This window comes from Ascaphus truei, chromosome 3 (assembly GCF_040206685.1).
Source record: "Ascaphus truei isolate aAscTru1 chromosome 3, aAscTru1.hap1, whole genome shotgun sequence".
Taxonomy (NCBI): Eukaryota; Metazoa; Chordata; class Amphibia; order Anura; family Ascaphidae; genus Ascaphus; species Ascaphus truei.
The window spans coordinates 341,904,858-341,932,265 of NC_134485.1; the positions used below are offsets into that span (position 1 = coordinate 341,904,858).

A 27,408-nucleotide genomic window follows, 5' to 3' on the forward strand; every position below is an offset into this window, starting at 1 on the left:
AGGACATAATAACAATCATCTGTTCCTTAGCAGGTCTTAAAATTAGGTAAATACAACCTCAGATGAACAACAAAACATGACATATTACACCGTGTCATGATTTATTTAACAAAAATAAAGCCAAAATGGAGAAACTATGTGTGAAAAACTAAGTACTGTATAACTTATGATTCAATAGCTTGTACAACCACCTCTAGCAACACTAACTTGAAGTAATCGTTTTCTGTATGACTTTATCAGTCTCTCACATCGTTGCACCTGCTCTCATTTTTCCTGTGTACCAGGATCTCTGGGTTCAAGGATCAGCACGGCGAGACGCTGAGCAATGTTTCCTTCTACCATACAAATAGATTACATCTCTTTAGTCTGAAAAATATGATGACTGAGAAGAGACAGAGTTGTACAGAATCCTAAATGTGTAGGGAGAATACATAAAAAAAACTGTTTTACACAAACCTACATAGCACATAGATTAGGGGATACACACTGAAATTATCAGCAACCATACATAAAACAAATAAGGCCATTTTATTAAGTGCACTATCAACCTGCGGTGCTCACTAAAACTTTCAAAGAGGAATCCATGGAAAGTATAAATAATAATAAGCTGGCAGTGATCGGAGAACAAACACGATACTATATACTGTATAGACTTTTGCAAGCTCTGTAGAACCTATAATGTCATTCTGGTGCCTGAGGCACAGGGAGCAAAAGTGACTTGCTCCAGCTCACAAAGAGCTGACACCGCGATTCGAACCAAGCTTCCCTTCTTCAAAGTCAGTGTCATTGCGTATTAGTATCCACTAGCACAGGGGGCGCTGGTTTTTTTGGGGGGGCGCGGGCGCTTGCAGAGGTCCTGTGCTCTTCCCCGAGGCATTTAAATGAAATGCCTCGGGGATCGCGTGAGGCCTCTGCAACTCACTTACCGGGATTCTGCGGAGCTGCAAAGACACGTTGCCATGGCAACACGGCGTCAAAGACGCTGCGGTGTCATGCGCCTGTCTCCATGGCAACTGGGTCACGTGACCCCTCGGCGTCATTTGACGCCGCCATACAAGGTGAGGGGGAGCAAGCAGGGGGGCGCAGCTCAAAAAGTTTGCGCTCCTCTCACTAGCACAGCGTTTCCCAACCGGAGTTTCGCAGCTCCTTGGGCTTCATTGATAGGATCAAAAGAGTGTCGCGGGATTTCCCCCGATCTACCATAGCAGAGAGAATAGAGCACAGTTGCTAGGGGGCTTGGCAGTTTCCTCTATCCTGCATTACCCAGCAGCAGCTAATCAGGCAGAGGTGTCAAGAGCCTGCTGGGTGTATCCAAGGAGAGAGAGATGTGTTTTCTGTGACTCTCTACCCACTCTGACTCCAAATACCTCTGCCCCCTCTGACTTCTGTGACTCCCATCCCCTCTGTCTGTCTCCTGTGACTCTCTGTCTTGTGTTTTCTGTGACCCTGTCCTGTTGAAGAGCTACTTCAGCAACTGAGCACTGTGGTTAGGGGTACCCCACGAGAAAAAAGGTTGAAAGCCACTGTACGAGAAACATTCTGTAGGCACACATTTACCTTCTCTGCTTTGAGCCTAAGGCTAAGGCCCCGCTCCCAGAGTCAGCGCACCTGCGCTGCTGACAGGCGGTGCGCTGAGATACACAGACCGCGATCTGCGGTCTGTAGGGAGCGGGAGCCGGAGCTGGAGGTGGGCGGGAGGTGGGAGGTTTGATCGGGAGGTGGGCGGGAGGTGGGAGGTTTGATCGGGAGGTTTGATCGGGAGGTGGGCGGGAGGTGGGAGGTTTGACAGGGAGGGGGGGCGTGGCTTGAGCGGAGGGACCCGCTACTCTCCCCCCCCCCTCCCTCCACGGACTCGGGCTGGAGCTGGAAGGTAAGTTTAAACACACACACGCAGGCACTCATTCATACGCGCACACACACACACAGGCAGGCACTCACGCACTCATACACACACACACGCGCGCACACACACAGGCAGGCACTCACGCACTCATACACACACACACACACAGACAGAGGCAGGCACTCGGGCACACACACACACAGACAGGCACTCACACACTCAGACACATACACACACAGACAGGCACGCACTCAGACACACACACAGAGAAAGGCACTCACCTGCTTTCACTCCACACTCCTCCCCGCTCCCCGAAGCCTCTCCTCCTCCCGCAGCCTCCCCTCCCCATTGGCTCACAGCCACACACGTCACGCGTCAAAGCTAGAAAACACCATTCTCTGGTGTCTCCAGCGGCTGACGCGCTACAGCGTGTAGTGCTCTGTGCAGCCAGTGGGGACCGGGACCGGCTCGCGAGGATTCCCCTGCTGGTGGGGAACTCGCGACCCGCCGCCCGCGCCAACGAGCGCAGCGGGACCGAGGCCTAATGCAGGAGGCACAGAGTTAGTGATACTTTGTGCTGCAGATAGTGGGTAGAGCTCAGTGCTGCAGGGAGTGCGTAATACTCTGTGCTGCAGGGAGTGCGTAATACTCTGTGCTGCAGGGAGAGGGTGATGCGCTGAGATATGCTTTCCCAGAAGTTTCTAGTACTTGCCACTGTTGTAGTAGAGATGTGCAAAGGTCTTTAAATTTGCATCACTTTTGTTTCCGGTTTTCTCTTAAATTTGCATTTTCACATACTCGGAAATTAACGAAAACAGACCGAATGGCAACATTTTTGCCAGATTACCACAACATTTTGCCAATTTCAACAAAAACGACAGTAAATGGCAGTATAAAAAAGCTGTGTGTGCTGTGCACGCGCATAGTAAGTGAAACTTCTTTGACTTTTGTCACAGAAATTGTATTTGTATTGGTGATGTTTTAATTAAAAATCAAAATACAATTTCATTGACAAAACGCAAATAAATTTGACTTAGAACATGCGTACACATCCCTTGTATTTGCACTAAGCGTGAATTCCTCGTGTGTGCGTGACTGTGTGTGTGTGCGTGACTGTGTGTGTGTGCGTGTGACTGTGTGTGTGCGTGTGACTGTGTGACTGTGCGTGTGACTGTGCGACTGTGCGTGTGACTGTGCGACTGTGCGTGTGACTGTGCGACTGTGCGTGTGACTGTGCGTGTTACTGTGTGACTGTGCGCGTTACAGTGCGTGTACGCGTGACAGTGCACGTGACAGTGCACGTGACAGTGCGTGTGCACGCGACTGACTGTGCGCGCGACTGACTGTGCGTGTGACTGTGTGTGTGTGCGTGTGACTGTGTGTGTGTGCGTGACCATGTGCGTGTGTGTGTGACCGTGTGCGTGCGTGTGACCGTGTGACGTATGCGCAGCCCCCCTGCACCTCACACATCCCCCTAACCTATTCACAGTCAGTGTGTGTATGTCAGTCAGTGTGTGTGTATGTCAGTCAGTGTGTGTGTATGTGTCAGTGTGTGTGCATGTGTGTCAGTCAGTGTGTGTGTATGTGTCAGTGTGTGTGCATGTGTGTCAGTCAGTGTGTGTGTATGTGTGTCAGTCAGTGTGTGTGTGTGTATGTGTGTCAGTCAGTGTGTGTGTCTGTGTGTGTATATATGTATGTGTGTGTGTCTGTCACTGTATGTGTGTCTCTCTTTCTGTGTCCTGCCCCCTCTCTCCTGACTCCTCCCCCCCCCCCTCACAGACAGGCAGAGCTGCGGACTCGCGGCGGCTCTGCCTGAGACTCTCCTCCCTCCCCCCCCCCCCTCCCTCACAGACAGGCAGAGCTGCGGACCCGCGGCGGCTCTGCCTGAGACTCTCCTCCCTCCCCCCCCCCCCTCACAGACAGGCAGAGCTGCGGACCCGCGGTGGCTCTGCCTGAGACTCTCCTCCCCCCCCCCCCTCACAGACAGGCAGAGCTGCGGACCCGCGGCGGCTCTGCCTGAGACTCCTACTCCCCTCACAGACAGGCAGAGCTGCGGACCCGCGGCGGCTCTGCCTGAGTCTCTCCTCGCCCCCCCCCCCACCCCCCGGCGAGACGCGGCCGCACCGGGCACCGGGCAGATACCTAATAAAGGCCCCCCCCCTCCGGAAGTGCTGCGTGGGCAGAGGCAGTGTCGGCGGGGAAGGGGGGCAGCGTGTCATCGTCAGCGGGAGCTGGCTTGGTGCTGTGGGGAATGCAGCTCACTCTACCCCCCCCCCCCCCGTTCCATGCCTCGGCCGAGGGAGGTCAGCAGGAGTGGCGGCAATTAAATTTTGAGGGCTGCCGCCGCATGTCAGCGGGTGGGGGGAGCAGAGCTCGTTATGAGCTGCGGCGGCGGATACCCTCCATGATCCCTGGGCTCCTCTCCTCGACCCCGGCGGCGCTGAGTCAGCGGGACGCAGGAAAGCGGAGGTAGGGAGGAGAGAGGCTGCGCAGCATGTCAGCGGCCGTTAGGAGCGGCGGCTATCGCCGCCGCATATGTCATGGTGTGTGGGGGGTGTGGGGCTGGGTGGGGTGTGGGGGGTGATTAGGAGCGGCGCTTGTGGAGCGGGTGTGATGTCAGTGTTGGGGTCGGGCTGAGCCAGAACACAGCCCGGCCTCAACTGCCAGCACTGACGTCACATCCGTTTAATTTCTGTCTCCACAATTCTTTTTTGCCCCATCACGAATGAGGTGCCACTAAGGAAGTTTCACTTCAATAAAGGCCCCCTTACCTTGCACATTGACTTTTAATGCTTGCAAAGTTTGCTAATTTTTCAGACGAAAAATCATTGAACACGTTGCCTGAAATTTCAAATTTAGCGAATAAATAGCATATTTGACTATGATGCTTGATGGACAATCAGTGAATCAGAATAAGGCCCGTTCTATACTGCATGCGGCCGTGCGCACGCGTGTGCCTGTGCGAACGCGCCACATGCTTTTCCGTGTTATAGAGCCGGGAGCTACAGGTAGTGTGTGTGTGTGTGTGTGTGTGTGTGTGTGTGTGTGTGTGTGTGTGTGTGTGTGTGTGTGTGTGTGTGTGTGTCTGTGTGTGTGTGTGTGTATGTGTGTGTGTATGTGTGTGTGTGTGTGTGTGTGTGTGTGTGTGTGTGTGTGTGTGTGTGTGTGTGTGTGTGTGTGTGTGTGTGTGTGTGTGTGTGTGTGTGTGTGTGTGTGTGTGTGTGTGTGTGTGTGTGTGTGTGTGTGTGTTGTGTCAGTGAAGAAAGTCCTAAATAAGATTTAAAAAAAAAAAAAGTTTAATACATCTATATATTTTTATTTGTGCACTCATTGACACACACACACGCACACACATCCATGCAAACACACATCCACACATACATATATACACACTCACACATACATACATTTGAGCGCCGGTAGCGGCGCAAAATCATCCTTCCCACCGTCTTCGCCACTGTCTGTCGGCTTCCCGCTCCCTGCCGTGCGCGCGCTCGCGGCCCTTGTATAGAAGGGCTGGCTGACCTCAGAAATCTATAACTGCCATGCGCGCGAACGGCGTAACACGCCTGGCACTATAGAACCAGCCTAACACAGTTTTAGCAATTCTTACATTCTTATCGTTTTTGGTGCACATATACTCATTGTGCCATGTACACTACCGACACACTTTATTGAAGTGTGGTCGGTACCGCAAGCCGGGAAATCTCCCGGCTTGCTAGTGGCCGCCCCTCGGCGTGCGCGCGGTCACGCGTCATCGGGAGCGTGCGCCCGCTGCACGCGTGTCCAGGGGCTCCCCGAGGGAGCCCTGGTGTCCCGCGATCGCGGGACAGCGGCAGGGGGTTCCGGGGGACCCGGCGGACCCGGCAGCGGTAGGGAGAGCGCCCCGATCGGAGGGCGCTCTTCCGCTGCTTCAGCGTGCGCCCGTCACACTCGGGCGCGCGCCAGGCTACTGCTGCGGCACAGAACGGGCAAATGCTCGAATAAACTGTGCCGCAGCAGTACAGCACTAATTTTCTTGTTCAGCTATGATATAGTTACATTGCAACCCCTTATCCTTTATTGTTGTTATGCAATGACAACTTCAGTATTAAAGTAGGCAGACCTTTATATAGTTAATTTTTGTTGTTGATATGCCTTTAAAAAGTATTGGTATTGTATCTAGTTTAACGACATTACAATCATTGAAGAAACACTCTTTGACCCTCATTTTTGGGAGCATACAGTATTTAAAATGAATCATCTTTCTTATAAATGAAAATTCCACTTTCACGTGTGTAAATATTCACTCTTTCAATGTACACTTTCTACAAATCCAGTGATGCATAGGCTATGTTGTTCAGTTGGTTATTGTGTAAAATGTATATTGTTTAAAAATAGTTAAATTACTATGTATACTGAGTGATTTCACCAAACTGTAATAATAATACAAATAATAAAAGATCATTTAATAGCGAGTTCAGTGAAAATAGCAAATAATACAATTTAAAATGGTCTGTAACTGTTACATACACCTGTAATATATATTATCTGTAACTGTGCATGCTATGTCTTGTATATAATGTATAACCCTGCTCACTTAATGTAATAATGTATTTGTAACCATGTATTTGTCATCATAACTCTGTGCCCAGGACATACTTGAAAATGAGAGGTAACTCTCAATGTGTTACTTTCTAGTAAAATATTTTATAAATAAATAAATGAAATTCACGATGACGATATTGTCCGAACAGCATGCACATACATGACCATTTCATGTAAAATGGTCACATTGTATGCTGTGTGTGGCGAGCATTCACATAGTCTCTATGATGTTCAGAGCTGAGCACAATATTTACAGTATGTATATATTTATTTATAAAATATTTTACCAGGAAGTAATACATTGAGAGTTAACTCGTTTTCAAGTATGTCCTGGGCACAGAGTTATGATGACAAATAATACATGGTTACAAATACATAGTTACATAAGTGAACACGGTATACATTATATACAAGACATTGCATGCACAGTTAAAGATAATATATATTATAGGCATATGTTCCATTCGACACTGGATTCCATTACAAACTTTTAGCAGGGTAGTTACCGTGGAGTGTTTGGGGCGAAAGCCAGATTGGAATTGGCTAGAGAAATTCATCTTGGTATAGTAATCGCTTAATTGGGAGTGAACACATTTTTCCATGACTTTGGATAGTATTGGGAGAAGAGAGATTGGTCTGTAGTTTGAGACAGTGTCTTTGTCCCTACTTTTAAAGATTGGGACAACTCTGGCAGTTTTCCAGGTCTTAGGGATATGGCCTGCAGATAGAATAGAGTTGACTATGGAAGCAATTGGTTTGGCAATGTCTGGTGCACCAAGTCTTAGGAACTTAGATTCCAGTAAATCAGGTCCACATTGGCTGCTATAGGGGTACTCTCAGAATGAGGTTCATGTTTGTGGTTTGGGTTGCGTTTCGCTAATCAGTTAGTAGCACACCCCACAAAGTAAACATTGAATGCATTTGAAATGTCTGTGGGATTTGTCAGAGTAATATCCTCCTTAGTGATATTACTTGGTTGTTGATGGCTAGAAGGCTGGTATATATTGTGGACAACCTTCCAGAAGTTAGCTGGGTTTGATGTATTCTGATGAAGATTGTCAGAGTAATATTGTGCTTTTCGTGTCTTGTTTGCCTTGTGCCCATATTCCGCAGGCATCTGTAATTATTAAGATCCTTGGTAGTGCTAGTTACTTTGTAGCTTTTCCACAAGGCATCGCTGAAAAGGTAAAGCGCTATAAGGTTAGTTGTAACCCACGGAAGGTGGGCTCCCTGTACTCTTATTCTGCGTAGTAGGGCATGGGTTTCACAGAGTTTTAAGAACTCGGATTGGAAATAGTCGAGAGCAGAATCGGGGTCGGGAATTAAGTCAAATCTGTACCAAGGGCAGTTGGTAAGGTCATCCAGAAACTGTTGTGGGTTAAAGTTTCTAAATGTTATAGTGAGGAGAACTTTAGGGCTTGATTGGGCTGGTTTAATTTTTGTTACACAGTACACTATTGCATGGTCACTGAAAGTGACAGGTAGGATGCCAGAGGATTGGATTCTGCTGGAATTAGAGAATAGAATCCAGTCTAGCAAGGAATGGTTGTGAGATTTCAGGTTTGCCCGTGTGGGTTGGGAAATTAGTTGCGTTAGGTTAAGTGACTTGAGTTGTATCTGGATTTTGTGGTTTTGAGGGTTGAGCCAATTGTAGTTGAAATCCCCAATAACTAGCAGCTCACTCTTCTCATTCAGAGAGGAAATGGAGCCAATAAACTGGTTGATATCAGTCAGGGGCTGTAGGGAGGCGGTAGATGTCAGCAATCAGGACTGGCTTAGAAAAGGGGAGGCAGATTTTGCCAACTAGGATTTCAAAAGAGGGTGGGCTTGGGGGGGCAATTTAACAGTGTAAATTGTAAGGTGACTGCAATATAAAATAACACCCCTCCTCCTCTCTGACCTATCTTTCCTAGACATGGAGTATCCCTGAATGGCAATGGGTTTTAGGGGTTAGCCAGTATTGGCACTACTGAATATAAAATAAGTTAAACAGACATCCTCAGTTATACTGAACCAGAGCTATGACCTTTTCTTTTCTTCTTTCTTTTTATGTCTTTGCAGACCCCTCTTAGCAGAGGGGTTAAGGTCAAGTAAAGCATTTCCTTCTATTGTCAATTCAACACAGCCATAGATCCCTCCTGTAAAGGTCCCTCCCTGCTCTCCCTCCCCTTTCCTCCTCTCTCACTCTCTGTTCTTCTGGCAGATACTCTCACTCTCTCCGACTGCATAGTGGATCTTGTGATGTTTCAAAGAGACTGCGTTACAGAGCAATCTCCTCTCACAATGGTTTCCCAGCTATAGGAGCTGCATGCATAAACAGAGCACTGGTGAGTCCGTCCTTGCATTTCTATAGATAACCAATAGTATACTGTAGATGTGTTATGGTAGAGTTTCTAAGTACACGTTCAATCTCCTTTCTGACCGTCCCAGTCTTATTTGCTGTGTTCATACAGAAGCCAAAAAAGACCCCCTATACAAAAGCACATCTTCATTCCCACAGCCACAAACCGTGAACAATAGATACAATCCAAAATAACACTTTTTCAGTAGTGTGTCATGCTCAGAAAGTGTATTGTGGTTATCTATTTATACAGGAACATGACATCTCTGCTGCTGGATGGGCATGCCCCCAATAAAAGCCAAGAGGTTAACTTAGTTCATATCCCTATAACTGCCTAAGTGGTTTTCTGCAAGGAATTTGTTTATCTTCCCGTAAAATAGTCTTGCTTATTTTACCTGTCACAGCTGTCTAAGAAATCCAGTTCAACAATCTAGTTATTAAGAAAGCCAGTTCAACAATCCAGTTATTCTTTATTTGGTGATAACAGCACTATACTGTATCTACTATTTTGGGAAGCAGTTCACATTTGGGTCTCCCATAATAAGTTCTTGTCACCTTGTAGATTTTTATTGTTATGGGCTAAGCTTGAGCTCATCTTCAATATGTTTGAAAGCAGTAATGCATTTAAGGAGTTAGGTTATTATGAGACTCGGATAATCCTTAACGCCTCTGTTGCTTCGCAGCACATGGCTGTGTAATGCACTACAGGGCACTCTGGCAGTGAAGGGATTGATGGTCAAAACCTCTATGATGCCTCATTGCTTTGGAGAAAAAAAACCTTAAGAAAAGAATGTCTGCGTCTGGTTTAAAAATGAAGTTATGGCTTTAAAACGGTTAATTTTAAAGCAGCCTGTGGAGGTTGCAAAGTTCTGTTGTTATTAAAATGATGGACATCTACAAAATATGTGTGCAGTCGTGGACTGTGATTCTTCTTGTCGTTTCCAATTAAAGATGTATTGGGCCAGGCTTAAAGATGTGAGTTCATAACCAGCCATTTGTCCTGCAGCAGTGGCATGCTGCTTATTTCTCTCACATGCTTAGCCTGTGATATTTAGGGGCTTGAATAAATCACACAGAAGGAAGATGAATTCATTCTTCCTCACACCCAAGAGTTTCAATATCTGGCAGAAATGTTTTATTTTAACTAGACTAGAACATAGCTGTGCCATATCTGTCTTAGCATGTACTTCTTGTTTAGAATTAGTGATGTACATTGATGGCTTCTAGAAATGCTTCACGGATATGCAAGCTACAGAAGAGCTGAAGGCAAAAAAAAAAAAATGCTCCCAACCTAAACACACTGTGGGTGTGATGTATTGCTGCACAGTATATGCCAGGCTCCTCCAGCAGTGGTAGGTGGTTGTTGAGTTGCAATGCACTGCTTCCAAAACTCACACCAAGTGTGCTGCAGCTGCAGTCTGTAATCTGTTAAATAATAATGCGTTGCTGTCCCCTCAGGCAGCGAAAGGGTTAAAGATGGCTGGACAGTCGCAGCGCTTAGCAGCTCTAGAAAATCTCTGACTCACTTTTGCTGAGGAAGCAAACAAAATTTTTGTTCCTGTAGTCCCTGGTACAGAAAATATTGATGTTTATTATGCCTTTATTATTTGCGGATTTCCTTTCCAATTTGTGGAAATTTGTGCATATTCTATCCCTATTTTCCAAAAATTTTAAATATTCTCAAATTTTCTGAAATTTTATTTCCATTTTTTGGGAGAATTTTTGAATATATCCTCCATTTCTTGACATCTTAGTTTTTTTTTGTTTTTTTTTTTGCAGATTTTCAAAACTTTCCAATTTCAAATATTCCCATTAAAAAAAACCCTGTGCTCACTTTTTTGCCAACGCAACGTATTCGCAAATACGTGGATAATGCCCTTTCTGCATTGAATATTGGCGGAAAATGTTGTTGATTTCCAGAACAACCAAGATTCGTTTGGGGGGGTCATCCATTAAAATTGGACTTCAGTTTGAGTTTTCCTGCGATAGTGCCCCGATCATCACTATCGCATTTTAATGAAGCTTTGAATCTAACCTAACCTCATGAAAATCTACAGGGTTAACTTGTAAGAAGAACTGTGGTAATACATTTACATATATTTCAAAGCACAAGCTTAAATTAATATTATGAATGTGACTGGCCAGCCACACACAATTTACATTGAAAGAGGCCATTATGGGTCTGCCTCAAATGTGACAAGTGATTGTTAGTATCACAGTTATATATCTCTGACCTCTAAACCTGCCTTCCCTCAGTGTTTATCATTATATCACAAATCACATAACTATTTGCTATTCTCTGAGGGAGGATTATCTGTACATTTACTGCTTTCCCCCCCAAAGACTTTAACATACTTATTGACAGTTGTCGACAAATTACCAAAAAAATCTACTCGCCACCTAGTACCAAACGTGTGCTGCTTGGGCCAATAGGAGCTCGCCACGATGTTAAATCCACTCGCCCGGGGCGTGCAAATGTATAGGTTTGTCGAACACTGCTTGTTGACAATCCCACTTCCTCTTAAAATGCCTCTCTTTTCTCTTTAACCTCCTCCTATGGTCTCTCCAAGTAGACCACCTCTCCTACTCACTGCATTGGACACTCCCTTGACCCGTTTTTTTCTCGTTTCTGCTCTGTCTCTAACTCCTCTCACATACCCTTCCCTCTCTCTGATCATCACCTCCTAATCTTTGGCCTCACTCTTCCCTCTGCACCCTCCACAACACCTACTTCCACACGCACACATACATGCTCTAGTCCCCCTTCAATTTCCTGCATCTTCTCCTCTCTCCCATCTCTACCCTTTCTTGACATCGCCTAGCAACCTCTCTATACAACAGTACACTTTCATTAGCCTTGGACAAGACGGCTTCTGCTACCACACATCGCCCATGTCAATTTAAGCCACACACTTTACCCGCTACCTTCAAAAGTGCTCACACACTGTGTAACGTTACTTGAGGAATTCTTCCTAAAGCAGATTTCATCCACTATAAATTCATACTCTTGTCCTATAACACTGCCCTTTCTCTTGCCAAGAAAACCTACTTTTTACTCATTCAAACTCTATCCTATAACTCTCCATGCCCATTTGCTACCTTTAAGTCCCTTCTCTGGCCAACTACTCTTGACACTCCATTCCACTGTCACGGCCCAAGAGCTAGCCACCTACTTCACAGTCAAGATTAAGGTAATCAGATATACAGTAACATCTATTCATGTCAAACTCCACATGCAACACCTACCCCCCCCCTTGCACACCTAAATCCAACCTCTGATCATTTTCCACTGTGACTGGGGATGAGGCCCCCGGGCTTCTCATCATCTTGCCCTACAACCTGCCCCCCTATTCCTTCTCATCTCCACCGCTGCCTCTCGGGCACACTAAACCCCACCCTAAATCACTTTTTTAACCTCTTTCCCCTCCGGCATACTGCCATCTTCTTTTAAACATGCACTCTTCACACCAATTCTAAAGAAACACTCTCTGGACCCAGCTCTAACTACTGTACTATGTCTTTTCACCCCTACATATGCAACTGTCGGTTCTGGTCCAGCGTGTGAGGAAAATCCACACACATCTCGCAAACACTCTGCAGCATAGTCCATAGACGCTGCAATAGCCCATCAGATTAACACATCGTCCCTGTATTTGAATGGGACTCACAGCGTGGCAGGATTCAAACAGCGTGAGTCCCATTCAAATGCACGGACCCACCTGTATTAATCCAATGGGCCATTACAGCGTCTATGGACTATGTTGAGGATTTCCCCTGACACGTTCATGGAATTCCTCAGAATCTGGGCCAAAACCGCCATTTTCATCTGTATGTATCTTCTTCCCTTTGCCACAAAGCTACTGGAGCAACTTGTACAACCAACTGACTCACTTTCTGTCCTCCAACTCGCAGCTTGATTCTGCAATCCATCCTCTACACTCCACTGAGACAGCACTAACAAAAGTGGCCAATGACTTACTTACAGCTAAGTCTAAGGGTCACTTCTCCTTACTAATTCTCCTGGATCTCTCTTCTGCCTTCGGAACCATTGACCACCCACTTATCCTGAACACTCTCCACTCCATTGGCCTTCTGGTTCACATCCTACTTATCATACCGCTCCTTCAGTGTTTCCTTCAGTGGTGTATCCTCCTCTTTACTCCCTCTCTCTGTTGGGGTCCCACAAGGATCTGTCCTTGGCTCTCTGCTCTTCTCACTCTACACCTCTTCGCTTAGTGAACTAATAATCTTTTGGCTTTCAATATCATCTCTCTGACAATGACACCACATTTACCTCTCCTCCCCTAATCTATCCCCCTCTCTCCTATCCCATGTCACCAACTGTGTCTCTGCAATCTCCTCCTCGATGTGCCACCGTTACCTGAAGCTTAACATGTCCAAAACAAAACAAATACTCTTTCCTCTGCTTCCACTGCCACCCCTATACACAAACTCACCCTCACTGTCTATAACACCACAATCTCTTCAACACCTCAAGCCCGCTGTCTAGTGATAATATTTGACTCTGATCTCTCCTTCATTCCTCATATTCAGTGCTTTGCGAAGTCCTGTCATCTCCACCTGGATAGTCAGGATACGCCACTTTCTCACTCATGATGCAACTAAAATCGTAATTCACACATCTTATCCCGCATTGACTACTGGAACCTTCTTCTAGTTGGCATTCCCCTTATCCACCTATACAAAATCTAATCCATCCAAAATGCTGCTGCCAGACTCATCTACCTCACTCGCCACTCCACTTCTGCTGCTCTACTACGCAAATACCTACACTGGCTTCCCATATCCTCTAGAATTACATTTAAAACCCTTGCTCTGACTTACAAAGCTCTGAATTATGCTGTCCAACCTTACATCTCAGCCCTCATCCCCAACTATATCCCTAAATGCCCCATATGTTCCGCCCACGACATCCGTCTTCATTCCTGCCTTACTACGTCCTCTCACTCTGACCTACAGGACTTCTCCCGTGCTGCCCGCTCTCTATGAAATTCCCTACCACGCACCACCACTCTCCCCCAGCTTTCAGACATTTAAAAACTCCCTGAAATCTCACCTTTTCAAGGAAGCCTCTCTGGCATACCTCTATCATCCAACTCCCTCTTCCCCGCTTTAACCCCATTGGGAGCAGCTGTGCGGCTGGTCAAATCTCCCCGCTTTGTAATACCCACTAATATCCCCACCCACAAACCTTAATAGAATCAGAGGTGTGGCTGGACCATACGCCAACCTGATGTATACTCCGTCCAACAACGAGCCACCACTTCAGCTTTTGTTTCAACAGTGCCCTTGGTCCCTCTAGACTGTAAACTCTCACGAGCAGGGCCCTCATTACCTCTCGGTATCTGTTTTTCCTTATTTGTAAGTAACTGTTTATGTAACTATCAAATCTCTGTACTTTCTATTGTACTGCGTTGCAGAATATGTTGGCGCTTTACAAATAAACAATCATAATAATTTAAGCCTATGGATTTAACAATAAAAATAAGAGGGTTGAGGTATTTTGCTTTACAGACCAAATCTTTTAATACAATTCAGGTCCTCTTAGTGTTCACAAACAAGATGCTCTAGTTCCTCATATATTTCTTTACACGGCAACATTAGTCAAAGTTATAATGAATTTCAATAGAAACCAGATGGCAATGAGAACTGCCACTAACACGGCAAGGGGCCATACATTACCTTTGGGCTATATTGTGGGCCTTAATTAAATGCTTCTGTGAGCCATGATTGAAGTCTAGAAACCACTCTTCCTCTTCTTAATTATTACACATACAATCCATAATTGTATTTTGGCTTTGTCAAAAATGATGGGCTATTATTTGTGATGAAATGAGAGAGATGAAGAATGGCAGAGTGCTTGGTCTCAATCAGGGTAGTGCATATTATTATTTTATTAACGTACTTTTCAACCTTTTTTGTTGGTTTTGAGGTGTATTCATTATTGGGGGCAAATGCATATCTATAATTTGTAGTAGCCACACTACCAAAGTCAGTGCACAACCCATGCTGCGAAAGTTGATATAAAGTTAGCTCTTGTTTGAATTCGTCACATGTCCTGTTCAACTTTTCTTATTCATTTTTCATGCATGTATGGTTCTTAGTACAAACAACACATGATTAATGAAAGCATAAGTACTGATTTTAGTGTTGATTTGCTGATTATAGTAATCGATCACGCTACTAAAAGGCACATAAGTCTCTGGCATTTGTTTCTTACCAGTATGTGAAGCAGGGGGTCCCTGGGGCTGAACCGCATTTCAGATCTAACGACCCCCTGGCTCCTGAAATACTTACCCGGTAAAGGTGCCGGCGTCACTTCTTAGTTTTGAAATCCCCCACAATGATGCAGGCCAATAGGAAGCCGCAGGAGATGACGCCATTTTGTTTTCCCGGTAGGTGACTGAAATAGCGCCCCATTTAACGGTAAGTATCTTGGGAAACAGGGGGTCCCGTGAGCTGAACATAACGCCATTGCAGTCCCGATTCCCATCCTGGAAATAATACAAAAAAATGGGAGGCAGCTACTTTATGTAGTTTGAAGGCAATTTTTGAAGTGAACAGAGGAATTTAAATCTTGTACCTCTTTGTGTTAATAGATCAGTTTTACCTAGTGTGGGAAGGCCTACCGGAAATACATCAAATGATGTGCTATGATGTGTATTGCTTTTCACCTTTTTTGATCAGCCCGATCATAGGCGGCATTAACCTCTTACACAACCATGAGCAAAAAGTGAAATCACAATGAAAATCTGGATCACATATGAATATAAAATGAATAAAGCAGGAGTTATCCTACAATGCAAAACAACTTTTTAACAATAGACTTACCTGGTAACACTATGAAACTGTGGCATTTTCTAATTCTTGCACTAACTATGGATCATAAATAAAAACCCTCTAATACATATTAAAAACTTTCTTAGTGGTTAGAGTTCACTGGCAATAGAGTAGTGTGAAAAGATAGGAGAGAGGAAACATCCATAATGGGAACAAGAGGGATAAATGGGTTTATCAAACACGAGGTTGACTTGTTTTTAGATTTTATTTTAATCAAATTTTTTCCTTTATTTTTGTTTCGTTATTGTTTGTATTTATCATTTAATAATCTATATATACATATGTATAATATAATTTGTATGTTGTATTGTATTTCAATGTATGGTTTTGTAGTGTATTATATTCTGTTATATGTTTACCGTTATAAAAAAGTGGATAATAAATAAAGAATGAAAAAAAAAAAAAACCGTTCTTAGTGGTTCCTGCTTGTAAACTGTGTAAGCAGAAGTGGGACACCTCCCGATTGATCCTGGTTTGTGGAAAAAGTCCGTATTTCACAGATTGGGATGTCCTGTCCTAGTGTCTGATACTTTGACACTTAGGCCTCGGGCATGGTCAGCGCTTATGCGCTGACCCGTGCTGAGGCGTGCTGCTGCTCGACACTGAGCCCCTGCAGCCGCAATGAGAGCGGCTTTAGCAGGGGCTCGCGCACGCTTGCGGAAGCGTGTGTCTCACCGAGTCTTCAGATTTTCCTGCTTGCCGGAGCGCAGGGCCGGTCATGTGAGCGGTTCGCCCAATGAGGGCGAACCAGCTCCGTGACGTCACTGGCCCGCCCCCAGACCTGCCCCCGACACGCCCACAGACGGCGCGCTGTGTAAGGCCAGGGAAAGCACCGCTTTCCCTGAGCCTCAGCGCGCCTCCGCACTCGGCAAACAACTATGTCCCAGGCCTAAGTTGCTCAGTTGGATAATGCAAGTTTAGCAAAGAGGTATATTGGAATTGAGTTATAACACCAACATATTCTTAACTGTTCTGTCATGGAAGTTTTCATGGATTCTTTGAGGACAAAAAGTCCTCTTCTGTGGTTATAGTCAGTTTACGCACGTTGTCTTCGGCAACATTATCTCCCAATCTGCTAATGTAAATAACACCTGTGAAAAACATGACCAGGAATGACTAGTAAGTAGAGATGTGCACTGAGTTTAAGTTTGCGGTGGAATTTGCATTTTTTTGCGTGGTGGGGAAGGGAATTGAAATATTCGGTATAAAGAATTTGCAAGGTCACGTGACAAAAATGGGCAAAGTCACATGACTAATGTGCATGTCATGTTAGTTATGTGACCTTCGCTTTTTAATAGAATAAATTGTTACAATTGTCAAAATGTCACCACATTTCTCACATTTTTAGCATTGCAATCTGAAAACATTGCAAAATGAGAAAAATATAGCAAACTAAAAAACAAAAACGTTGCACACTTCCGCGAACAAGTGAACAACACTTCACTTTGAAGAAGACATTTCTATTCACTCTGGCTATGTTTACAAACATTTTTATGAAATTATCCTTGCAGATGATGACCACCTCCACTTTATAGGCATAGTAAATGGAAGTACAGCCCTGATAATAATGGGCAATGGTGGGAATAAAAACGACATGCTGTATGGTCTTCTTGCTTTGGCCCAATTACCAATAGAAGGTGCAATGAATTCTTACTATTTGCAAACGTTAGAGAGTTGCTGTAGGTCATTGGTGGGCAACAGATGGTCTGGGGGCCACATGTAACTCTTGCCCACCCTTTTAAGGACTCAAGGGCCACACATGCGGCCCTTGAGGTATATCATGTTACCACTCCATTACGTGCTCCAAGCAGTAATCACTGCTCCATGTAATATGGCAACACGGCTTCCAGCTGAATATCCTTTCTAGGCCCAACAATATCCAAAACTTCAACAGTAAAGCTCATGCTATACAATAAGCAGACAATGCACAGGTCAGTATATGAAGAAATTAACCCTTTATGAATATTGGTACTGACGGGAAGATAAGCATGTACAGTATGACTACGTTCTATAACATTACATAGTCAAGAACTTTGTCTCTACTATCTGCTTAGCATTGGTGCCCAGGGCTGCTTGGAATGTCATCTTTAAGAATATCTATTTTACCAATTTTCGAGGGTAGTGTTGTAATTTCCCTTTTACTATACTCTGTAGCACTCAGGGGGTAATTCTGTATATTCCAAAGTGGCCGTTCTTGGCCCGAAAACCTCCATAGATTTCAATGGGGTGGGGGGGAGGTTTCTGGTGAAAAAATGGCCTGATTGGCCTCTTCCTTCAGAGTGTATACAATGTACCCCTTAGCAGTGACAGGGTGACATATTGCTTGGCTTAAACTTCCACTCTTACTACATCGTTTTCATTATGGTCCATTTCATTATGGCACGGTCATGTTCTTTTGAATGTTTTTTTAACCTCTCTGCGTTTTGAAAAGCTTGCAAACCACAGTATTTGTATGCGATTGTTATATAGAAGGTTGCAAAGCTGTCCATCAAAAGAAATGATTGTTGTGAAGCTAAAAATCCGTCCACCCTATTCCTATCATACTGCAAACAAACAAAAACAAAACAATAATACAAGTATCTACAAAAAAAACAAACCAAAAAGAGAACAGAGAAGCATGCCACATAGTGATCCCAGGTGGTTTGGCTGTGCTTGCAGATCATCCAGCTGTTTCCAGAGACTTAATTCTGTGCAGCTGTGGTGACCTCACCACTCTTGGAATCCCTCCAGGGCCAGAAAACTGTAGCCGACCAATCCAGAGCCAGCAGCTCGAAATGCGTAAATGAAGCATCTAGAAATGTACACAGATCTCCCACCCCCTCACACCCACACCCACAAGACGTCTTCATTTTGTGTATTATTTTGAGTGGGACTCTCCATTTATTTATTTTAAAAAAAAAAAAAAGGTTTTACCAGGAAATAATACATTGATAGTTACCTCCTGTTTTCAAGTATGTCCTGGGCACAGCGTTATGCTAACAAATACATGGTTACATTAAATGAACAGGGGTTATGCATTATATTTACAGATATTTCATGGACATTTCCATGACCTGCTATTCAGGAGAGAAGGAAGGAGTGATTAAAGGTTAAACATGAAATCATAAGTTTGTTATTAAGGTTTATTTTAAAAAAAAATAGATACAATTATCATGTGTGTTGAAAAAGGCACTGGTTCCCAGATTACTGCCAATTTGGTCAAAATCAGTGTCTCTCAGTATACTCTGTTCTACCCTTTGCTCTGTGATCCCTTATATAATTTGGAAGAGACTTTACACCGCCATGTAAAGTGGAAGGTACCTACTCTATACTTTTCAATACTGGAAGCATTATACAAAAATAAATAACCTCTTTACTGTACTGTAAGGTACTGTAAGCCCTGCAACCAGGTACTGAATACCTCTACTTTGTCAAATAGACTTTCAAATCATTTGTAACAATCCGGGATCTTTTTATAACATAACAGCACAGCTTTTTTTTTAAATGTTATGTAAATAATCTTCTCCAGAAGGGCCTGCAATGCATTGAATCACTACAAATGATTATTCTCTATTGCTATGAAAAACAGTACTACTAGTTTATGGCACTTTTGTGCCTAACACGTTTCTGGCACTTTTGTGCCTAACACATTACAGAACAGTTTGGTTGTGTGTATCTCCTTGGCAGCAAAGGAGTTCAATATTATTTCTCCTTTGTTGGCATGAAGTTCAGTTACATAGAGTCAGAGAGCAGTTATATCACTTCTCACAATTTCCTCCAGTGTGTCTATCCAGCTCTGCTCATATTTTGCACTGGGAACTAACCCGTATTTATGTCAGGTTTAACACCTTGCTTTTAAAAGTGACAAATGAGAGGGAAAGGTTAGTGAGGCCCTCAACATTGGGATTTTCCCCAAAATTATTTAGGTTCTTCAGAATTTCCAAAGAATTTGGCTACTTTCCCTTATAATCCCTCATTTTCACTGCAACAGTGTTGTGGAGATGAAATGTAAAGAGATTACCATAGAGCAGTGGTTTTCAACCTTTTTTCTCTCCAGTCGCCCTTAATTACGGTGCTCAGTTGCTGAGGCACAAAACAACAGGACAGTCAGTCTCAGAAGACAGAGGGGGCAGAGTCAGGAGGCAGAGTAGGCAGAGGGTCACAGGAGGCAGAGGGGACAGAGGGTCACAGGAGGCAGAGAGTCACAGGAGGCAGAGGGTCACAGGAGGCAGATAGTCACAGGAGGCAGAGGGGACAGAGGGTCACTGGAGGCAGAGAGTGCAGGCAGTCACACGAGACAGAAGGTCACAGGAGGCAGAGAGTCACAGGAGGAAGAGTAGGCAGAGGGTCACAGGAGGCAGAGAGTCACAGGAGGCAGAGGGTCACAGGAGGCAGATAGTCACAGGAGGCAGAGGGGACAGAGGGTCACTGGAGGCAGAGAGTGCAGGCAGTCACAAGAGACAGAAGGTCACAGGAGGCAGAGAGTCACGAGGGTCACTGGAGGCAGAGAGTGCAGGCAGTCACAGGAGACAGAGGGTCACAGGAGGCAGAGTCACAGGAGGCAGAGGGGACAGAGGGTCACTGGAGGCAGAGGGGGCAGAGAGTCACAGGAGGCAGAGAGTGCAAGGAGTCACAGGAGGCAGAGGGGAAAGAGAGTCACAGGAGGCAGAGGGGAAAGAGAGTCACAGGAGAAAAAACAGGACAGAACAGATATACACACACACACACCTCTTTCTGTCCCACGCAGCTTCCTCCTCTGCTTGGCCATGCCCCCAGGCTTCTGACACCACTTCTCGATTGGCTGCATAACTCAGCAGCAGCCAGTCAGGGTAGAGGTAACCGCCCAGCCCACTAGCAACTGCTCTTTTTCCTCCCTGCTCTTCGACATGGGAGAAAACCTGCGGTACTCTTTTTATCGTCTCACGGAACTCCAGGATGCCACGGAACCCCGGTTGGGAAAAACTGCCATCGAGTCTAACTTGAAAGAAGCCATCTCCCCATAAAAAGAGTTGAAAACAAATCAAATAAATAAGACGTGACATACCCAGACTGTGCTGTAATCAGCTGTTTCCTCGTTTTCTTTTTTTATAAAACAATTTTTCTATTGCTGTGTTTTCACCTGTTTTTTATTTTACCGGAATTAAGGGTTTACAACAACAATTTATTGCTTCTGGATTATCCATGCTCAGTCCTCAAGAGCAACCAATAGGCCCGCTTTTCTAATTAATACTTAATAATTAATACTTTAATCAATTAACCTGACTATCAGCAAGTCAACTTGAATAGGTATGTGTACTTTGAAAACCTGGCCTCTTGATTGCTCTTAAGTATTGGCCTAAAGAATGGCAGCAGTCATTTTAAATGTTCAGTGTAGAAAGTTTGTAAACCAAAATCTTTGAAGTGTTGACATACGTAATGTCGTTTTTGGTCAAGGAACTCTATAATTATATTGTGAAATTCTGCGGAACCACAACTCTCTAATAGTGTGTCTGAGATCAGATGCATAGTAAGGAACCCCAACCCTCTCTAATAGCATGTCTGAGATCAGATGCATTTTAAGGAACCCCAACCCTCTCTAATAGGGCGTCTTAGATCAGGTGCATTTAAGGAACCCCAATCCCCTCTAATAGCGCGTCTGAGATCAGATGAATTGTAAGGTACCCCTACCCTCTCTAATAGGGCATCTGAGATCAGATGTATTCTAATAGGGCGTCTGAGATGAGATGTATTGTAAATTGTTCTGTATTTGGTACAATTTTAAAATGACCTGTAAATTGCGGTTCAGGGTCTTTTAAAGCTGCAGTTCAAGCTGCCGTTTAAAAAAAAAAAAAACATTCAATATGTGCATCATTACAATCTGCACACTGATAAGTGATTAGCTAAGTTGCCGGTCGATCCGTTCTCCTGTAATTGATACGCTGAAGATTCGGCTAGACCAGGGTTTCCCAAACTTTTTTTTCCGTGACCCGGTTATTTTTTAACTTCTCCTTCGTGACCCACTAAAATTTTTATCGCCTATACTGGCCTATAGGGCCTGCACAGACACACACACAGCCACTGATACACACCCACACAGCCACTGATACACACACAGACACACACACAGCCACTGATACACACACACACGCAGCCACTGACACACACACTGATACACACGCAGCCACAGACACACACACGCAGCCACACAGAGACACTGATACACACACACAGACACTGATACACACACACTGCTACACACACAGAGACACTGCTACACACACAGAGACACTGCTACACACACACAAACACTGATACACACACAGACACATACACACATACATGCACTGATACTGATACACACACACTGATACACACACACACAGACACTGATACACACACACACACACACACTGATACACACACACTGATACACACACACATACACTGAGACTGATACACACACAGGGACAGGGACACTTGGGTGGGAGGGGGGGACAGGGACACTTGGGTGGGAGGGGGGGACAGGGACACTTGGGTGGGTGTGTGGGAGACGGTGGGTGAGTGACTGGGTGGGTGAGTGACTGGGTGGGTGGGAGACAGTGACTGGGTGGGTGGGAGACAGTGACTGGGTGGGGGAGAGTGACTGGGTGGGTGACAGTGACTGGGTGGGTGACAGTGACAGGGTGGGGTGACTTACCTTGCCGCCGGACGCTTTCCCCTGCTGCCCCCGATATCCCCTGCTGCCCGGGATGGGAGGTGGGCTTGGGGGCATGGGAGGTGGGCTCGGGAGGGGGTGCCACGGGAGGTGAGCTCGGAAAGCTGGCCGCGGGGGGGAAGCGGGCCGCAGTAGGAGCTTGTACTTCCCCCTTCGTCCCATGTAACGTGCGGGCCGCAGAGGAGCTTGTACTTCCCCCTCCGTCCCACGTTGTGAGCGGGGGGAAGGAAGGGAGCGGGCCCTGCTTGCCCTGCGCAAGCGTGCGGGACCGTGGGTGGAATCGCCGCCATTTTTTTCAACTTGAGTGGGGGGGACGGGACACACCGCGCGGCCAGCCTCGCTGCGACCCGGCAATTTTGGTTCCGTGGCCCGGTGCCGGGTCGCGACCCACCATTTGGGAAACGCTGGGCTGGAGGGTTCTTTAAATCACTGTAAGGGCTGCAGAGGATTACCCAAGATGCAAAGTTCTGTGTGGAAGATTGTCCTGGAACAAGATTGTATATTTTCTGTATATTTTTTCTGATCTCACAATGCCAGCTCTCCCCAGGGAAAGTTGCATGTTTTCTCTGTTCCAAGCAGACAGTTCTCCTGTGTAAATTGCAACATAGTTGTTAGTATATTACCTTTTCCACATGCCACTAGTCAGTTGCCCTGGCAACCTCCCAATGCTCATAGTTGAGATTGTTTTAGCCCTCTCCCCCTACCCTTCTCTCTTGGCTTGTTCCTGTCTGGAAAGGAACGTGTGCTCTCTCTTTTCAACAGCAGCCAAAGTGAGTAGACACATCTTCCACTGCTCCCTTTTATATTTCTGTTAACCCCACTCAATAAAGCAGAAGAAAATAGAACGACTTTGTGTGCTTTAAAAATGGGGATGAGCTAAGCTACATGGATCTTCGCACCTGCCACAAGTGAACCTGGATCCAGAATAAAGATCATGTGACCCGGCAGGCACTAATACAATTGGTGCACTGCTAGAGAGAGGGCAAAAGGGGTGTGCCAAAGCCTGTTTCAGAAGAGGAAGGGGATGTGACTTTGTAAATGGTTGCTATAGAAACAAAAATGCTTTGTTTAGAAATACATTAAGAATGTCTTTAAAAAAAATGTTATTTTTTTAAAATGCTATAAGTATTTTCTCATAATACAGAACTGATTAAAAAATTGTGTGTGCCGAGCACGCGCATTTTAGTGAAACTTGTTTGTCTTTTGTCACTGTTTTGTCACAGAAATTGTATTTGTGGTGATAATTTTTTTAATTAAAAATCAAAATACAATTTCAGTGACAAAACACAAAGAATGTTGTCTTAGAACGTGAATGCTCGGCACACATCCTGTTTTAGCTATTTGCACTTCTGTATTTATACTAACTGAATTCCTTGTGTGTGTATATGTGTCTCTGTGTGTGTGTGTGTGTGTGTGTGTGTGCGCGCGTGAGTGTGTGTGACTGCGTGTGACTGCGTGTGTGTGACTGCGTGTGTGTGACTGCATGTGTGTGACTGCGTGTGTGTGACTGCATGTGTGTGACTGCATGTGTGTGACTGCGCTTTGTTTTTATAAGGGTTTATTATCCATTCATTTGAAAAAGTTTTCTTCAGGTCAGAGGATCCTGCAGCATAATGTATAATAGCACATACCAGTAGCACATGCCAGGAGCAGTGTGTGTCCGTGTGTGTGTCATTGTGTGTGTGTCAGTGTGTCAGTGTTAGTGTGTGTCTGTTTGGGGGGGGAGGGGGGAGGATCTCACGCAGGCTCTCCCAAGGGTGACCAGCTGTCCTGGTTTAGCCGGGACAGTCCCGTTTTTTTAATGGCTGTCCCGGTTTTTTAATGGCTGCCCCGGCTGCCCTGCATTCTATCAAATGTCCTGTTTTTTGTGGCTGTTCCGGATTTGGCCATCAGAGAAGGGGGGGCAGCAGAGAGCACAGAATGCAGGCAGAGAGGAGAGCGGAGGCCGGTCTGACAGCAGAGGGTGGGGGCGGGGTTAGAGTCAACGGAGCCTCAGCAGTGAGAGCCGGAAGTGAGTGAGGTGCCTGCTGCCAGTCAAGATGGCTCCCCCCCCCCCACATGCTCCAGAGTGAAAGGAGAGAGAGAGAGAGAGTCAGTCACTGGTTCTGTGTGTGTGTCACTGTGTGTGTGTGTCACTGGCTCTGTGTGTGTGTGTGTGTGTGTGTGTGTGTGTGTGTGTGTGTGTGTGTGTGTGTGTGTGTGTGTCACTGGCTCTCTTTGTGTGTGTCACTGGCTCTATGTGTGTGTGTGTGTGTGTGTGTGTGTGTGTGTGTGTGTGTGTCACTGGCTCTGTGTGTGTGTGTCACTGGCTCTGTGTGTGTGTGTGTGTGTGTGTGTGTGTGTGTGTGTGTGTCACTGGCTCTGTGTGTGTGTGTGTGTGTGTGTGTGTGTGTGTGTGTGTCTCACTGGCTCTGTGTGTGTGTGTGTGTGTGTGTCACTGGCTCTCTCTGTGTGTGTGTCACTGGCTCTGTGTGTATGTGTGTCACTGGCTCTGTGTGTGCGTGTGTGTGTGTGTCACTGGCTCTGTGTGTGTGTGTGTGTGTGTGTGTGTGTGTGTGTGTGTGTGTGTGTGTGTGTGTGTGTGTGTGTGTGTGTCGGTGGCTCTGTGTGGGTGGGTGTCTCTGTGGCTCTGTGTGTCTCTCTGTGTGTCAGTGTCTCTGTTTGTGTCAGTGTCTGTGTGTGTTGTCACTGGCTCTGAGTGTGTGGGTCAGTGTCTCTGTGTGTGGGTCAGTGTCTCTGTGTGTGGGTCAGTGGCTCTGTGTGTGTGGGTCAGTGGCTCTGTGTGTGTGGGTCAGTGGCTCTGTGTGTGTGGGTCAGTGGCTCTGTGTGTGTGGGTCAGTGGCTCTGTGTGTGTGGGTCAGTGGCTGTGTGTGGGTCCGTGGCGCTGTGGGTGTGTGGGTCAGTGGCGGTGTGTGCGTCAGTGGCTCTGTGTGGGTGTGTGGGTCAGTGGCTCTGTGTGTGTGTAAGGGTCAGTGGTGCTGTGCGTGTGTGGGTCAGCAGGCTCTCCCAGCAATGCAGTCTGGAGAAGCTGCTGCATACAGTAGAGGCAACTCTTATTCGAACAAAAACCAGTGGCAATTCCCCAAAAAACCCAGGAAACACCCAGGTACATTCTGAATACATGCCTTAAACTTTCCTTAAACTAGCCCCAGCATTTCTGTATTGATTAATGGCCTGTCAGATTAACAGCGGGGGTCCCTGGCAGTCCCATTCAAACTGAATTGGACTGCCAGGGATCCCTGCTGTGTTAATCCTATGGGTCGTTAGTCAATGCAGAAATGCCTTAAACGTGCCTCAAACTAGCCCAGAACATACCCAGCACATACCCAGCACATACCCAGAATGTAACCCGGCTAGTTTACGGCAAATGTTAGAATAAACGTTGCCTCTACTGTAGGATGGCTTGCACTCAGTCTGAACAAGTTTGGATATCTGCTTTGTACTACAATATCAGCAGTCAGGCTGTGAGCAAGGTTTATCATCTGTCAAACTCTGATATATGAATGATGTGAGCTTGCTAGGCCGCTAACCTGCAGCACTTAAGTATTGATACCTTCTAATTGCCTCACAGACTAACATGTGTCCGTCCCAGGTTTGTATACCTCATAGGAACAGGGTGACTACACCCCTTCGGTGCAGTGCGGGCGCTGTACTGAAGCTATTACTCCTAGTCGAGCTTGTCCAGTAATTTGTGGAGGGGAACAGGATTGTTAGAGTAGTGACACTATCTCAGTTTGGAGACTCGGATACCTGCAGCAGCAGCAGAGCATACAGTACCAGCAATTGTTCCAAGGGTTTCGTATTGAAAGGGTCAGTTTTGAAATTAGTGCCACAACTGCAGCTCCAGACACTGGATAAAGAGTCCACAGGTACTTTTCTGCTGTTCATAAACTGCAGGATTAGCAAGGAGACCAACTCCAATCATCTGCCAATAAATCAGATTTTCTCTATCCAGATTGTGTGTTTGATCACTCAGACTATATACACTTTACTTGCTCTGTAGGCATACACAACCTTTACTAACATCTAATCCACTAACTATAGTGGCAGTATCAGAGCTTTAGGCTATCACTTGCTCCAACCTTGGTTCAATCAAACTGTATTTGTATTTTATTCCACACCATTTGTTTGGTTTCTGGTTACAATTTTATATTGTGTGTTTTCACTGTGTTTATTGTCTGGTTCAAATTATATACCTGTCATCAGTAAATTGTTTGGAATGTAGATGTAACCCCCTGTTTCTGCTATCAGCACAGGACATGGCCCCTTTAAGAATTACATTCCACTGGACCATGTGACTGTGTTTAGCCAGTGGAATGACAGTTGGTGACAGTTGGAAAGGGATTGCTGAGGGGACTGGTGTGGCAGTTTGTTTTGATATGGTGAGGCTGCTGCAGAACACTCTGCAAGGGCCTGACCGATCCAAGGAGTGAGGAGACTGGTGGATTTTGCTGGCTAGTACAAAGTACAGTGACACCTCAGGGAGCTCTGCAACAGTAAAGAGGAGAAATATCAGGATTTAGCAGCCAGAGGAAGGAAGGAGATCCCCCTGCATTGAACACAGGTTATGTTTTCAAATTAACTGTAAGAAGCAGCAACCTGCATCTGTTTGAATCCAGAGCTCAAAAAGATTATTGTACAAATATCCTGTCTGATCAACAGGGTATGTGAACTAATATACAGTGACTTTAAAATATATAAAGACAGAGGCGCAGCGTTAGTGATTTGTTTTAGTAGGATTGCAGAAATACCGTGTGGTTATGTGGTAGCCCTGTGTATGTCCCTGTTCAAAATTATAGATAAAGTAATATAAAGTTTGTTATAATTGCTTTTCGTTTTGTTGTGTCTAATTACTCCTGCTTCCCACTCTGTGTACCACCCACTATAAGAGTTAAACCCCAAGTTACAGGACTCAGGCCCCCACCTCAGTGACTGGTTCTATAGTCTGAGGTAAAGTAAAGAGGGGTTACATAAATATTTTGATTGTGGGCACTCTTTTTTAAAAACTTTTTTTCCCAAATAAAAAAGATATGGGATAGGTTTTTGTCTGTTTAGATACAATTGGATACATTCTATTTTTAATTCTATGAGTTATTATAATTT

General features: G+C 45.4%; 1 protein-coding gene across 2 annotated transcripts in view; it reads left to right on the plus strand.

Annotated features, from left to right (window-relative positions):
* Positions 1-8,626: 8,626 nt before the first annotated feature.
* Positions 8,627-27,408, plus strand: part of HDAC7 (histone deacetylase 7) — a 318,615-nt gene continuing 299,833 nt past the window's right edge. For both annotated transcript variants that reach the window (XM_075591688.1, XM_075591690.1), the window contains exon 1: positions 8,627-8,757. The gene's annotated coding sequence lies outside the window, so the exon portion shown is untranslated. The remainder of the gene's footprint in view (positions 8,758-27,408) is intronic.